Source organism: Crassostrea angulata, chromosome 7 (genome assembly GCF_025612915.1).
Source record: "Crassostrea angulata isolate pt1a10 chromosome 7, ASM2561291v2, whole genome shotgun sequence".
In the NCBI taxonomy this organism is placed as follows: domain Eukaryota; kingdom Metazoa; phylum Mollusca; class Bivalvia; order Ostreida; family Ostreidae; genus Magallana; species Magallana angulata.
Genome location: NC_069117.1, coordinates 33,575,153 through 33,590,004, shown reverse-complemented (window position 1 = coordinate 33,590,004; position 14,852 = coordinate 33,575,153). Strand labels below are relative to the sequence as shown.

General features: G+C 33.7%; 1 protein-coding gene across 4 annotated transcripts in view; it reads left to right on the top strand.

Moving 5' to 3' along the window:
- Window positions 1–14,852, top strand: part of LOC128192905 (frizzled-5-like) — a 39,693-nt gene that overhangs the window by 12,081 nt on the left and 12,760 nt on the right. For 3 of the 4 annotated variants that reach the window (XM_052865953.1, XM_052865956.1, XM_052865955.1), the window contains one exon: window positions 7,834–7,912. The gene's annotated coding sequence lies outside the window, so the exon portion shown is untranslated. Of the gene's footprint in view, window positions 1–1,093; window positions 1,332–7,833; window positions 7,913–14,852 lie in introns of those variants that run through there. The other variant, XM_052865954.1, reaches the window with a different exon arrangement.

The following is a 14,852-nucleotide window of genomic DNA, read 5'->3' as shown; positions in this document are numbered from 1 at the left end:
GATCAATGATTTTTAGCGATCGATATCTGGAACACACAAATCGATTTCATTTTTCACCCGTATGAATGTCATCTTACAATGGATTTCGAAACCCAAGCCGTGCTTGGTCTTTATACGAAAGAAATTTAGATTTCTTTGGACAAGCTGAATTTCACAAACACATTGTCAAAGTTCAACAATCGTTGTGCAGATAAAATATATTATAATCAGGATTGGTTCTGAATTATTTATTTTCTTTCGAATAACGATATCAGACTGTAGATAAGAATATCTTGGACAGATCTTGAATACAGAAAAAAACTTCCGAAATTAAATCGTTTTATCGAATGTCAAAACTTCGTTGAAATACAAAGACGCATGATTTCTCACACAGAATACATCCTCTGTCAGCAATTGAAATTTCTGATAGAATTATCTCCCTTCAGATCGCTTTATCAACCATTAGAAGGTTCCGATTCTTATCAGGACGCCTTTTGACCAAAAATCAGATTAGGACCCCAGTAAACGATGGGAGTTTCGTGTAAGTCATCGAGGGGGGAAAAGCCATATTTCAATGGCAAATTAAAGTTCTAATTGGGCATGTCATCTATTGAGACGATCATATTTTCGCGTTCTTACATTCTTATTATTTTTTTCAATCGGAGAAACTCGCACACTGCGCTATTAACAGTCGTATGTGTTTATGAAAGATCAGATGATATGCCAAAAACGGCCTCTTGGTCTTGCTGTCATTTTTTATGCACTCGTGTTTTGAGGAGGTTTTTTCTTCGTGTCTGTGCATGAATGCATATGCCAATCACCAATTGCGATTTTGTATACAAACCTTTACAGGCCGATTTGACTGAGATAAAACTTCCAGTGCTTTTTTTTTAATTTTGTCCAATGTCATATCATTATAAAATATCTACAGATTTTGACAGGTCTTTTAAGGTGCTAAGGTCGTATCAGATCTCTTGTGCCATCAATGGAATGACAACTTTATAACCCACTCAATACTTTAATACGTAATGTTGAACATTTAACAAATACCGTCTTTTTAAAAAACACATAATGTATTTATAGAAAGCTATAGCTCCCATACAAAGCGACCAAAACGGTGTATAATAATACATACAACGCCGGGCCGGCAGAACCAAAGGCTAAATAATTTTCATTTTGTTTATATCTATGAACATTTGGTTTTTATTATGCCGTATTTTAGCATTGAACAAGCCTGTTGAGAACATCTTCCGGAATGAGCGGCTCTGAGCGCCGTGGAGGTTATAGCTTAATAGTTGATCGTATTACCCGTGGAATTGATTTATGATGCAGCACGATTCACACATAACATTGTAAGTATTACTGCCTCGCGTCAGGGATTAAATCTCAATTAAGCGCCTCTCCATGATTGCTGGTTAATTTATATCTAAGGAGGTTTGTATAGGTATGATTTATGTGGATTTTTTTTTCTTCTACTAAATTTGTCAGCCATTTATTTTTAGTCGTTAATACAAAATGTACTTCTATTCTAGCCATTACGTTATAGAGCATGCTTTGAACCCCCTATTTATGTAAAACATGTAATGCTGGCATTGAATGGCCAGAAATATATCGGCGGCAAGAACTTTCAGTTTCATTGTGGCTTGGCTTATTCAGACTCGCCAGACTATTTTGCTTTACTTTAAAGGACAGGTGACACAATCACAAAAACACTGACCAACAAGTTGAATTGTAAGTGGGATACAATTTCTGCAAAATTTTCCTTACTACTCCCATCTGTTTTACATCTTTTGCTGGATTACTGAGCTGATAAGACGCGTGACCTCAATATGCATATCTGAAGCCTCTGAGATCGGAAACCTTCGGTGCGACGTAATAGCCGACACACTGCCCATTTGCTGTATCTTTCAACCATAGGGATTTCTGAATTGTTCTTATCTAAAATCTGAAGTCATTAACTTTTGCTCATTGCCTTTAAAAGTTTGAGAACCCGTTACATAAACAGAGTTATTCTAAGCTTAGAAACCCAATTTCTGTTTCCTCAGCAATTATGAATAGGAGTAAAATTGTGACCTGTACTGTTAACTTTTCATTGATCTATATACTTCAAGCTGGAAAAAATATGTCAGATGTTGGATTTGTAAAAGATAAAAATCATCAAAACCATGGAATCATTGTTTCTGAAGAAAGGATTTTGTTTTGTCAACACATAGTAAGTGATAATGTATAGAGACTTTTTGTAACCAGGAATTTCACTGGATCTTAAACCCTAAATAAACCCTAATTAAGTTAATTGGACTTGATAAAGGATTTTTTGATTTAAGAAGTATTACCAGAAATCCTGGTACCTGTAAGCAAACATGTTCGTAAAATTCTTTAGTTCCACAAAATCAGGGGTCTACCTTAATCTCAATTCTAATAACCGAAACATCTTTTAATTTCATTTTTAGTATGGTATTTGAATATGTTTGTTAATTGAAATTTAATTAAAAGAACTATATATATACCAATTTTCATAATCAGTAATTACTGAAACAGTAGTTTTTTAACATAGTATTCAGGTTTTAAAAACGTTTTAATAGTTTATGAAGATCATTTTTTGGTAGTACTTCTGAGTTGTGTATAATTTATTCTCTATTGATCAAACCTAAAAAAAAAAAGCCCCAAAACGAGCTGTTATGCACACTGATTACTTCTAATATACTGACATTAGATTCAGATTGACAATGAATTATTTTTTTTACAGCAACACCAATTGTTACAAATAGTACACAAAAAAGGATTTATATGTGATATAATAAAAATCTAACTCATCATGCTCCCAGTTGAGTTTTTTTTAAAGAAAAAAAATATTTAGATTAATATCAACTTATTCAAATCAATGTTTTGGATCTGCAAGATTGGACCAATATGCATATTCAAACAATATATTTCAAACTTTACTAAATACTGACAATCTGAACAAGTGGTTGCCTGTCTGGCTGACAGGATGATAATCTGCAATAAATGATTATCAATCACAGAATCTTCAGATTCATTCTAATTTAATTACTTTTTTCAATTCCTATTACCACTATCTTATGTACACAAAATTTCTCAAAAACTTCATTAACCAATAATACAACATGTAATCTTGTACATTCTATAATCTTATTACTTTGTTTTCAGGAGAGGGTTCATACACTAAACTTTTCAATAAAATATGCTTTTAATAAATTCACCTTAATCTGATAGTACTTTATTTCAAAATTATCATTTGCAACACAAATACACTATCCTGTATGTGTAAATAAATCCTCGTCCATTGCTCTGTTTTCTATGTAGCCGATAGCTGACTATGTCATCTTTGACGAATAACGCACAGGGGTTTCTTATCTCATTAAAGATCGGCAAAACTCGGAGATCTGCTGCAGCTGGGATTTTCAGCACACTTAATTGAGCTGTGTGTTCTTATCTGATGCTTGTCAAATGGAAAAATTGTTATAAATTGATTTATATGTATCAAAGAAAATGTTTTTAGAAGAAAATGATTTTGTGTCACCTGTCCTTTAATGTTGACATAATGAAAATAAGGATGAAAGGAGACTTCCATTTCTAACCTGCTCCTTTTTTCTCCCAGAATGACCTTAATTATGACGCATCTTGAATTAGTTTACTATAAATCGTACACATTTTTCCTAATAAGTCTCGTTTTCCTCATTATGACTAAGGCGTCAAAGATGAACATTCTTATGTCACTAATTTCCCTTATAATAATTAACGTCCATTCGATATTTCAAGTAAAATTACATATGCTTAAGAATTAATTAATAACCTAGGTTATTATATTTTCTCGGTAAGAATGCTTCTTTTATAATAATTTATTATGTAAATAAGTTTACTGGTGTTTTTTTTAGAAAGCCTTTTTATTTATTTATTTTATATATTTTTTTCCCTTCTATTTTTTCAACTTTCTAAATCTGATTTTTTCGTCTTTGATAAAAAGAGAAATGACAGAAAACATCATTAATTAGAAAAATAAGAGGCTTAAATAAGTTAGATTTTCATTGTTATTGCCATTACCTTTAATTATAAACTGTTTTCTTGCGTCAAATAAAATTTGCTTTATCATTTTTCTTGTTCATTAATAAAACGTCAACTAAAATAATTAAGAAATTAGAATTTAAGAAACTTTTAATTATGTTCAGCAAAAATAGATTGAATTTTCCTTCGACAAATCGAAACTTAGCATTTTCCCACTAAGAACTTATGGGTTTTTTTTTTACAGCGGACAAAATCATATTTTTCCACAGAATTTGTAAAATTACCCTCATTTAGGACCCTTCAGTATTGACACGGAAATGGAAAAACGATGAAACCAAGATACACAAAAGTTCCCCAAAATACCTTCCTTCTTCTCTGATTTAAGATTTTTTTTTTCATGTGCGAGTAATTTTGTGTACAATTCTTATCAAATCACCTAAATATTGGATCAAACGAAGCTGAAACTAATATCCTGACTAATTTCGGGTATATATGTTTATAGTTAATCAAGAAAATACTCATTATTTAAGACGCATTATTTAATCGACCTTGAGAGCAATCATTTTTTTTTTTTACATCCGGTCCTCTTGTGTCTTTTCCCCTAGCAATGTTGTCAAATTTAAAGTTATACGATGTTGAAAAGAAATGATGGCATAGTGCAACGAACACAGCTGGCATCACGTGATTTTCTTCTGCGATAGCTATAGTTAAAAAATAAATTCCATTTATTTTAAAATTTAAAAAGCAAAACATAAAATGAATAATAATAATACTTGAAAAAAATTGTGTTGACATTGCAATTTGTCCTCAACCAATAAATTACCTATATGTAAATAGAAAAGACATTTCGATTCCCGTGTGTTTCCTTCTGTGTGCATCAAAAGGTGAAAATTCCTGTTTAAATCTCACCAGCCAGTCAAAAAGACGGTTCATTTTGGTCTATATTCCTCATTGGAAATTATTAACATGAAATGTTTATGATTAGGCAAACAAATTGTAAATTTAGCATGTCGTGCATATTACAGAGGGTAATATATCTAACGCTGAAATGGCATGTTTAGAAGGCTGCACTTCAGAACAAGTGCTGCTTTAAGAACCAGCTTATAAACCATGTCAAACTGTTTACTTGCTATAAAGGAACTCTGCGTAAACTCTGGCAGATTTATGAATCGATTAGGTGAGAAAAGTGGGCAGAAAAATTTTTAACGAAAATTTAACAGATTTTTTATAATCTGTTTAAAAAAAACCCTCAACAATTTTGGCATTTTTCATTTTTAAAAAATAAAAGTTTTTTTCCCCAAATTAAGTCTATATAGACGGTTGATTATTCCTTAGGTTGTCCGTTTGTGACCTTGTTGGACAAATATTTAAGGTCAGACTCGGTACAATGTTGCTCTTGTCAAATTTGACCTAAAGTCAACTCTTGGGAACATTCTTGATGGCTTGTAAAAACCAAATCCGGGACACACTTCACGATTTGACTTCGTATTTTATTTTTATTTCCCGAGTTTAATATGTGATTGGTGTCGTTAGGTGTAATTTCATTTTTTCCCTATCTTTTTATATGGTTTAATTGTCGGCATTACATTATGAGTTCTGTTGCAAATCACATTCACTATCGTTAAACAAGAACAGGAAAGAAAGTAAATATGCATGCATTGTGTAGTATACAAAAGTGCACGGTGAACACACTTTAAAACGCCGACTCTCCAAAAAGCCCGGATTCTCTTGTTACAATCACGGAGGTCTCGGAAAAACAAATCGAACACGTCAGTACGACACTTGTAGAGACAATAAAGTTGTCATAAAAATATCAATACGCAACGGGAACATGTCTTGTAAAAGTGTCAACTCACGGAGTTTAAATCAATTTTAATTATCTAAATTCAAATATTTGCCATTCAGTTTTTCGTCGATCGTAATATATTAAGGGAAAAAAAACTCTGCAAGAATATGCATCAATGACATGTATGTAATTCGAAACAGTTGCATATGTCATGTAAAGGAGTGCAACGTAATCACCATTAGCACTAATCTGAACGCCAAGATTTCGATGACTGCTCCAGAAGTTTTCCGCCGTCAGTTTTTTGCCCCGCTTAGCCCGATGAATGTAACTTGCAATACGCTCTGAGTATGGAGAGTTGCATTCCAGAATACTTTCCTCCACTCATCTCCCGCAATATTTGTCATGAAGTCTTTACTTCATTCCTTGACACGAGGTCCCGTAATTCCAGATACTCAACACCAGTGCCATGGCTTGCTTCGAAGTAAAACTTGAATAAAAGTTGATGCAAGGGTTAGGGGTGTCCAAATTGAGTTTTGAAATCTACTCACATTTGCTTTTAGTGAAAACTTGACGAAATTCCTTTGCCTTACACGTTAATCTTATCTTATTACGATGTTAATGTTAAGGTAGATATGTCAGTATATGTAGATGTATACATGAATGCACATGCACTTTAATTCACTTTACAACTGTGCTGAAATGATCTGGGCATTCATTGATTGATTGATCGAGTTTAATTGTTGTATGTCTTCGAGAGAACGACAGAACGTTTCGTTCGAACAAAGACGAATGAAAAACAGTTTGTGCTGTAATGTTTCTAAAATCCATGGCATTAAAAGTTATTTTATATTGTTCAAACAACTTCTTTTTTTTTTGGTATATCAGTGCTATAAGAATAAACTTTATAGCGTCATGTATGTACCATGCAAGTACAACTAAGTGGATACACGTTAGTGTAGTTAAGTCTGGGATGAAGATTTATTTATCAATTTCCACAATCAACATTTTAATAATGATAAAAAAAACCCAAAAACTAAACAATGGTAGTACATAAGCTTACAATTGGTTTATATTATACAATTATTTAATGCTTGAGCAGTCAATAGACCAGAATATTTTTCCCGAGGTGCAGGGAACAGCTCAGTATGATCTATTGCCCGAGGCCAACGGCCGAGGGCAATAGATCATACTGAGCTGTTCCCTGTACCAAGGGGAAAAATTCTGGTCTATTGACTGTTCAAGCATTAAATAATTGTTTTATTACCTAATTCCTTTTTTAGTTTTCGGGGTTTACAATTTGCATATTGCAGATGGTTTTCATGCCATTATGTAATATACATGTACTAAGATTTTTTTTCATCTTTTACATGCACAAAACCTGTTGCATGCATTACAACATCTCAATTTAATATTAGTTTACACAAAGAAGGGGGAGTCTTCAACCCATTAGATTTTAAATAGTCTTTTACCTTATATGAGGCTTTAAAACTGTTGATTATTTGATACTCTATTTTGATAATATTGAATTTGGTTTCACCAAGTACTAAAAACAGCGTCTATGTAAAGGAATATTCATTCCCTGAGAACTATCGAAAGAATGTAACATTAACATAACCGCGTTCTGAAATACGTTGCCGGTCCAATAGATCGCAGTCTATTGACCGGCGGTCCAATAGATCGCAGTCTATTGACCGGCGGTCTAATAGATCGCAGTCTATTGACCGGCAGTTCAAAATAGACGCAAATATTTAATTTGTAATAAAACAACAAAATCCCTTTGATTAGGTAATAAATGCTTTTGAGACTCGAGAAGGATGCCCAGATGCACAGCACATGCACATAAACTTGGAGATTTTACTGATATTTTCGTGCAAAAGGATTTGACAATCTATAAATATATAATTATATATATCGACGTTGGACAAGCAGTTAGACGTAAACAAGAGGCTCGTATTGTCACTGCAGTGGACTCTATTTGAGCGTTTGTTTCTCGTCAACATGGCGTTCACCTGATTGTAATGGATTTTCTTCTTTTTTTTTTACAGGTGTAAAGAACCCGAAGATTGATGACTCGGACTCCGAAATACATGCTCACAGATAATTGAGAGACCATCGATCTGCACGGTAAGATATTTATTCCATTATTCCCTTCTTATTTTCTACTCTTTGTCGACCGTTCCTAAATTCCTCCTGCCTGTTTGTCAATGATACTCTCTTTCATCGTAATTCCCTAGTAATGGCCATCTAGACCCCATAATGAACCTTCATAAATGAAAACATTGTGTCGAAATTAACGAGTCAATTTCTTCAGTGGTTGAAACTATTCTTCCCCCCTTCATTATGTTGTGGACGATTTCATTTACTCAGTACATATGATATTAGTTTTGAAAATAAAAACCCACTTTCAAACATGAAGAGCTTTTTTGTAAAAGCGTAATCATTACGTAACGTAACTGATGTACGTAGAAAAGTTATAGCCTTTAACCTGGAGACAATGTGCGCTGGGACTAAATCTTAATTGAATTCTGTCGTGATCCCAAAGATCATTGTAAGTCCAGGCCAAATGATGGTATTGAATACCTTCTCTTGCCTTGATTCGAGTAATTATAATAGATTTCGTGTCCGAGTGGTGTATGAATATTGTCACGATTTCATCAAACTCTGAAGAAATGTATCAATATTATAGAATTGAAGCACCGAAACCAACCCTGAATTTTATACATTTTTAAAAGATATATTTAATATATGTAATTGTGTACAAAAATTCAAATGATCCACAGCTTTATCATATGCATATTAAATGAACATATTTCAACGTAGTTTGATACATCAACGAAATGCGAAACTTCTTTGTGACAATAAGAGCAAAGAAAGTGATACCGACATGTCTAAACAATGAGAATTTGAAACGGGGAGCGTGTTTTCTTGCTTACAAAGTGATATATGAACTTAGCCAAAATAGGTCTTTACAAAAAATAAAAACATTTCATTCCTCTTACCTTATGGATTCTAGGTGGGGGTTGTCTCAGTGTCATCTAAAGCTTTGGCGCCAAACTGCGTAACACGCAAAGGTTTTTAACAATAAATTTTTTTCCCCATTTAATTGTACGACAGCAGGTTGATTCTTTTTTACTTCTTTTTTGGGACGTACATGTATTCATGGGCTATTTTGCGTGTAAACATCATTTTCAATGGATTGTGGCTTTATTTAGAAACCGAGATATTATACCTATTAGAAAGGTGAGTTTTTAATCCATGCTCTTTAAGGAGGTCCACATTTCATTGTGATTGTAATACCGGTATGTAGATCGTTTGGTACCGTTTCTTGCCACACTTTGGCACCAAACCTTCCCAACACAGCCACTTCCCTCCCAAAATGCTTACATCCTGCGAGATACATATAAAGGACCATTTTGACGAGCATGGCTTCTAATCCGTTCTTGGGCTCAGAATAAAATGCTGAATCCGGATATTTTAAAAAGTTATTATATATAAACTATTTTATTTTAGAACAAGAAGAAAACGCTTGCATTACTAAATACGGTCTTATTTGGATATGGAGAGTAAATTTAAAAAAAAAATGATATAAGGCATACGTAACAGGCTGTCCATAAATAGCGTGTAAATTAGAGATTTCACGCCTGAATATCACTTATGCTCCTGTGATATCGCGACTTCTATATCGCCAAGACGAATGGCGAGATAGCACCTCTCAAGATTTGTATTTCAGTTTCCCTATTTTTACTGTCTGACTCGGCGGTAAACAAAGGAATTTAAAATTTTATCGGAAGAGCAATTCTGTGTAATCATTAATTTCACAGCGCAGCGAAGACAAGCAAATTCCGATTTCGTTATACAATTCTACAAAATAGGACATTGTTCTGGGGTAAACACACCCCGGTTACTACCATGTAATTATAGATAGCTATCTTCCTGCAGCGTTATCTGAAAAGATCGATAACCAATCATCCGATTTCTGCATCTTATGGGTGTTTTCAACCTGTATCGGAATAAGGAGAAAATTGATAATAATGTAATGGTCGAAATGCGCTCCGAATTGTTTCCATTCCTTTTTGATTGACCTTGTTCGATTTTTCTGACAAATTTAACTCGGTACCTGCACACTGCAGCACGTGTCAATCACCTTGCTTTTTAAAATTAAAAAAAAAAATGATATAATAAAATACAATTTTGGGGAGAAAAAAATCAATTAGCAAATATTTGGAGAAGAAAATTAACCCGTGGTTTTCCGATGTATGTATCGGGGTCGCTCCGCTCTTGAAATTTTTTTCCTCCTATTCATGTCGTGGGCAAAGTCTTTTAGGACAAAAATAAGGCTTAGAAACTTGAGTGAAAGGAAAGCCGGGCTTTTCTAATTGCTACACGCGAATTGAAGTCAAAATCAGAGTTCTGCTTAAGCAAACAAAAACGAAAAATACCATAAAAAATGCATTCAGAGAAACTTCAATATGTCGTGTTTTCCGAAGTTAAGTTTAGAATGGAAAGTCTTGCAAAAGAGATTGCATCGAAAACTTACAAAGAATATTATTGAAAGAGGGGGAAATATATAGATATTGAGGCAACCCGTGTAATAATTTGTTTGTTCAACTAACAGCAGTTGCTATTTAAGGTGCAGCTTCTTTTTTTTGTGACCAAATTTTACACAATGATTACCGAATATAAATATTTTATTCAATATCAAAACCTTTTTGTCTGTATGATTCGATATGGATCGAAAAAAGGAAAAAAAAAAATATCGCTATATGTATCGATTCATACATACCGATTTTCCCACTACATGTATTTACCGAGATCATTTTTGTATCACTTTGAACACCAAAGTAAGAAAATTGACAAATAGCAGGGTGGTTATATAATGTTATTGTGGGTGTACGTCAAGACATAACTTTGAACAAAAATTGAAACTTTGTCAACTGGGAATCGAACGCATATCAAGGCAGGTGATACTGTATTTATCTCATGGCCTTGAGTCAATTCAGATACAAAATATACAAACGTCACAGTTTGAGTAATTCATCGATTCTTTTCGTTAAATATAAATGTCAAATTATCCCTATATTATACCGTGTAATTTTCATGCAACAGTTTCCATATATCCGTTGCATGTCAATTGCGGATCCTCCGTGTACATATCTTTTAAACATTTCACACGCTGCAATACCTCTTGACTAGAATGTTTTGTTCTTGCCGTAATGTGCAGTGATTGTTAAACCCCCAACATGTAAGGTGGGTCCATTGTTTCTTGGGCCGCAAAAAAAGCTTAAGTCATATCCTAGGATTTAAAGGTACGATTTTGGCAGGTCTAATTTAAGGTTTGTTCCGTTTATCAATACCCCAGATGACACTATGTCGATGCCGTTTTGACACTCATTCAGGTAAACTAATCGGTCCATCTAATCAATTGAATTTCACGACCCAAGGTCTGTATGGGGTGGATTTCCTTTTTTCCCCCTCTGTAATGCAACAATTTAATTTTTTTTCTTAAAAAAAAAATAATAGAGGCAACAGAATGTCAGTGACAGTACGAAAAATTGTTGAACCCCTTACTCATTTCCGATTAATCCTGGTTCAAAACATACATTACACTGTACAATTTAATTTTTTTTTAACAAATTAAAATGTTGATACAATGAGTAAGCATAAATACGGTTACACTGAACAAAGGCGCATTTGTTTTGGTTAACAAAATAGCCAAAAATTACATTTGAACAATTGGTTCAGTTTCATTTTTTCAGCAAAAAGTGTATAATTGTGATTTTGTCATTCGAAAGCAGTACTCCTCTAATGAGTCAGATACTGTTATTCATTAATGTTTGTTTTTGTTATTATTTATATTTCCTTCAATAAACAAAAACAATGTGGGAGATTGTGAAAAAATAGCTTCATTAAAAGAAATTTAATTAATTAAAGGAGTTTAAACGACGTAAGTATCGTGTATACTCATCAATTCTTCCTTTTTCTCCATTTCTCATTCCATCTGTATATCTTTTAGTTAGTTAGAGAGAGAGAGAGAGAGAGAGAGAGAGAGAGAGAGAGAGAGAGAGAGAGAGGGGGTGGTCTTTCGGTTGTAATACTACCAGCAATCGGCGGGTATATAAGAACAAGCTGTATTTGCTGTATTGTTTTATCTTTGGCATCGGTCAAAGAAAATCATGGAATTGCATGATACATGTGATATATCGTTGCGCACAATTTGTACATCTGGGTCTGATCAAACAGAGTCGACTTGTACATATGGGTTCCTGGCGATCGTAATACGGTTTAAGGGAGCGGAGGGGAGGATGGAAGAACTTGATGCAAGCAAAATTATTCTCAAGTGTTCGATTGGAAATTCTTTGGGGTTTTTTTTTTTACTCAATTTTGCTATTGGTGTTTACTTCTTTGTTTCTTTGTGAATTGTGTTATAAATGAAACTTTATAATTAGCCTTTATTAGCTAATTTGTCGCATTAAATATTCAAAAAGCATTATGCATAAAAGAAGAAGAAAATTAAAGAGAAATTTAAACAAAGGTGCAATTACAGCATTTGTTTAATGCACAAAAATTGAATAAAAAATTGAGTTCCTGGAAAGTAGAGAAATTCTTCAAAGATTTGGTCCTTCTTTACTCCACCAAGAACTGTTTACTCGTGAGTTTTCTCTGTCTCCATTGCGCTACTTGTTCTCTTCGTAATTGGTTTAGTGACGCGATTTTTTTTCTTCAATTTTTTTTTATCTGGTATCCGACGGGTGGCTGGTGGTTGTGGTTGGTCGCGATGATTAAGAACTCCTTGAACTTTTGTACCCCGTTCTTTTAGGCTCTTGACCGCTGTCTTCAGATAGACAGACAGAGAGAGAGAGAGAGAGAGAGAGAGAGAGAGAGAGTCCTTTTTTTCTTACAGTTATTTGCAAGTTTCTAATTTTTTTTATGCAATACAAATGTACAAATAATCCAACGTCTTTCGGTCAGTTGAAACCGCATGAATATAATGCATCGAACACATGTTTTAAAACCATTGAGGTAAAGTATTTTTATTTAAATCTACGATCACTCCAACGATGGTGTTTGAAGCTTCTGTTGAAGACAATTAATTATTGATTCAATACATTCGCCGACTCTTGATAAATTGTGCCGCTATATTTGATCCTCGGTCACTAACCCACCTTAGCCTTACTTAGCGGAAGATAAGCCGAAGCTCTTTGGTGAAAAATTCACATTAAAAAAAATTATAATGAATTATGGTTTAGGCCTCAAATCTTTTGTAAAAAAAATTACATTTGATCTTTAAAACAGTCTTCTACTCTTAGCCTTTTTCTGCCCCCTGTAAATCTGATATGATATCCATTTACTGGCTTTTTTCGTTTGCCTACTATGATGAAAACCTAATTGAATATTAGAATTTTATTTAAGACCAAATGGATCTTTGTTATATGACCACATGGGATTCTGGGATTGGGTCTAAGCACCTCCGCCGGCTACTCATTTTTGTCATCCTTTGCTCTTTATAACTAATTAAGGAAATCAACGAGTCGCAATCAATAGCTCTATACCCAGACATCTGCCATATTGTATTTCAAACAGGGATTCTCAGATGAGATTTCTTTTCTTTTTTTTACCTAGACTAAATGTGTATACAACGAAAAATATAGGAACGTCGAAATTATTTGCCAGTGTCTTAATCATAGTGTACAGGAAGAATTTTATAAGTGCTACAAAAAAAAATGTAGGAAATACTCGGAATCGCGATCCCGATACAATGCAGGACACACACATAGCCTTTAATTCTACAACAATAAACCCCCAAGCACACAACATATGCACATTGTTTAAGACATGCAGTTTGTAGACTCTCAGGCGATGTAGCCTAATTGTTGCAATAAATTGTGAGAAATGTGTAATTTAAAATGAAGAAATATGTGATAAATCACACCAAATGAGCGGGATAAATAAACTCGGATTCGACGTGTCATAGAATTGTATCCGGTCATGATTAATGCATGTTGGTGTCGTTTCATATACTGCTACATTTATACATGTTTTCAAGTTAAAGTTAATTTTTTTAAACTGATACACCTAAAGCTTAACCTACATATAAAACCATTCTTCTCAATTAGCAAAAGAAGCCTTTTTTTCTCTTTCAAAAGATAGTGGATGAGGGCTTGGGACTTCAGTTCGAATTTTTTTCTTAATACGAAAGAAAAATTAGCAATTGCATGGCGTCGCCTTACAGATTGTGGTATTTTTGTTTTTAGCATCTCAGGTTTGTTGAACAGGTTTTGTGTACCTACTGCATAATAGTGGCAGGCGAGCACTAGCCGACATCTAAAGGGCAACTGCTGGGCTTCATATGACTAAATATGAATAATTCTGACAAAGTGGTGCGTGCTGTTTAATGGGTTGGTCTTATAGAAATAGTCTTTTTATTTCACCTTCAAGACTTTTCACAGTATACTCTAATACAGGTGTTGAGGAGAGCTGGTTTAACCATTACATTCCTAGACCTAATATTATACAGTCTGAAGATTTAAGTTAAATGACGATCTTATCGCCCCTTCTTTCTTGGAACAAAAGGTCGAAGAAACTATCATAAAAACTAAATATTAGGTTTGTTTGAAAGTCCAAATAACGTGTTCTCTTCTTGAGTCAATAGTTAAGAAAACCATGAAAACGGTCTTAATTTTCAGAATGGAGTGCGTAGAATGTCAAATTAACTTTGAAGAGGAAGAACGGGTTATGGATATGCTACATGGCATTATTTGACGGCAAATTACTTTTTAAGATTTAAGACTTCTTTTAACATGCCATAAAGGCTAGAACCTTGCTTCATAAATGTCACTTTTACAGGATGTGTTTTTTGGAGCTCGAGACAGAAACCGTAATGACCGATTTCTAATTAAGGTGATGCTCTTTTTGGAGGAAAGATCCATGAAATTGTTATTTGTTTTCTTAACATTTCAAATATGGAATAATAGTAAAGAGAAAACTTGATACTTTTTGAACATCATTACAGCAGAACATTTTCTATTCTTCCCATGATATGAACTTTTTACTTTTATACTGTGCA